Source organism: Octodon degus, unplaced genomic scaffold, assembly GCF_000260255.1.
Source record: "Octodon degus isolate 3935 unplaced genomic scaffold, OctDeg1.0 scaffold00208, whole genome shotgun sequence".
NCBI lineage: Eukaryota > Metazoa > Chordata > Mammalia > Rodentia > Octodontidae > Octodon > Octodon degus.
In genome coordinates, this window is record NW_004524784.1 from 130,177 (window position 1) to 132,472 (window position 2,296).

The window sequence follows — 2,296 nt, forward strand, 5'->3', positions numbered from 1 at the left end:
AAGGTAAGAGAGAAAATGTACATTAAATTATAAAAGAAAAAGTCTCTGTGTGTTTCTATCAATTCTTTTCTCTTTTTTGTATATTCTCCTTTTTTCTATTTTTTATCATAGTAATCAGATGGCATTATTTGAATCTCATGAAGCATTAAGAAATATAAAAGAAAATTATAGTTTAAAGATGAGTATTTATTGAACACTTATTTGTTAGATTGTTTTAGACTCTTAAAACACATTGGTGAAAGAACTGTGTGAGTGGTGTGTTGGGCTGAACATAGATCTTTGGAGATATTGCCAAAGAACCCAAAGATTAGACTGAAAAAAAAAAGCTATGCTTCTCCAAAGGCCTGTATTGTAAGTGCTTTGTCAGTTTGTAAAACGTGAAGTAGTCAGCAGTTTAGTTCGTGAGAGACCACTGAATCACATGCAGTTGCTTTGGCGAGTGGGTCAGGACCCTGGCATGAGACAGCTGGGAGGAAAAAGCCAGTCACCATATTTTCTCTACTAACAAATGAGATGTGGGGATCAGGGTACAATAAAGCATATCAGTTGGGTGCTGTTGGTCAGAAAACAGCATAACATCAAATCTCAGTGTATTGGCCAGGTCTTAGAGATGTACCATATCAGTATGCGAAACAGAGTCTTGAACTTTTGTGGAAGAAAAAGTAGACTATGTTGAATACATGGACAAAAACAATGTGAGGTGACAAGCAACAGCAGTCATAGCTGGCAACATTATCTATTAAAGTGACCAGACAAAGGAAAAAGAAAGAACAGGCAATTCTTTGGCCATTGTTTGGTATAGTCTCATTTCTAAATCAAGTATAGTCTTTATAAGATAGGAATTAAAATGGTATTTTATACAATGAAAAAACACATTGGTGATCAGAGCAGATGAGGCCACTTCTGTAGAATTTGAAGGTAATCCCTATGCTTGATTGACTATGTGAAGTACAAATGGGAATTGTTAGACTCAGAGTAAGTCATCATTTATGACCTAATTAGGCTTAAGCACATGGTCCCCAGTTTGATCGTTGGTACCACACACACACACACACACACACACACACACACACACACAGAAAGAGAGAGAGAGAGAGAGAGAGAGAGAGAGAAATGGACATTAAACTTTTATTTATTTATTTGATACAAGGTCTCTCTACACATTTCAGACTTAGTGATCCTCCTTTCTCAGCCTTCCCAGTGCTGGAATTACAGGGCTACATCACTACCCCCGATTTCAGGCCAGCACTGCATACTCAGGATTCTGGGGTCAGCACAGCATGTGGTACTATGGATCAAACTCAGAATTCTTGCACTTGCCAGGCAAGCACTTAGACCACTGAGCCCAGTCCTATTTATTTATTCATTTTTGTTTTGAATTTTATTTTATTTATATGAGCAGAATATATTTATTGAGGGAAAGAAAGCTCCTGTCTGAGAAAAGGACGGGGGTGGGGGGGTGGGGCTGAGCCAGTTGTCTATTTTATTTTATTTTTGTCTTTTTGAGACAAAATCTTGCTGTGCATTTCAGGCTGGTCTTGAACTCACTTTCAGCCCAGGCTGGTCTCCACCTCACTGTGATACCTCTGCCTCAACCTCCGAAGTGCTGGGATTGCAGGGCTGTGCCACCAGGCCCAGCCTAGACTGTATATTTAAAAGACCACATTCTTAGCAAAAAAAAAAATAAAATTATGCCCACTTAGACAACTTGATGAATGAGATAAAATGTAGATTGAAGCATTGGAACCATGGCAGATATGTACAGATGACGAAGATGCAAAGTTCAGTGAAGAAAGATAACTTTTGGACAAACAGTGCTAAAAAAAATTAGCTGTTTGGGCCAGGGAGATGGCTCAGTGGAATAAGTGCTTCCCTGGCAAGCGCAAGGGCCTGAGTTCAATCCCAGGTTCCACAAAAAAAAAAAAAAAAAAAAAAAAGCAAAAGCTGTTCAATTAGCAATTAATATTTCATACCATTTACATAAATTAACTAAAAACAAATAATGAAACTCACTGTGAATATTTATATCAGCTACAGATGGTAGCATACATCTGTAATCCCAGAATCTAGGAGAATGAATCAGGAGAACCGCAACTTTGAGCTAAGACTGAGCAACTCAGTGAGCCCATATGAAAATAGTTTTTATTTTTCCTATACCAGGGATTGAAGTTGGGACCTTGCACTTTCCAGGCAGGTGCTTGACCTGCTGAGCTATATACCCAACCCTTGAAAGTAAAAACTAACAACTTTGTAGATAGCTAAAAAGGTCTTAGGATGAGCTTATGGCAAAGGCACC

At 38.3% G+C, this 2,296-nt stretch overlaps 1 pseudogene; it reads left to right on the top strand.

Moving 5' to 3' along the window:
• The first annotated feature begins 328 nt into the window (after nt 1-328).
• LOC101581114 lies at nt 329-839 on the top strand (annotated as a pseudogene).
• Nucleotides 840-2,296: the final 1,457 nt, after the last annotated feature.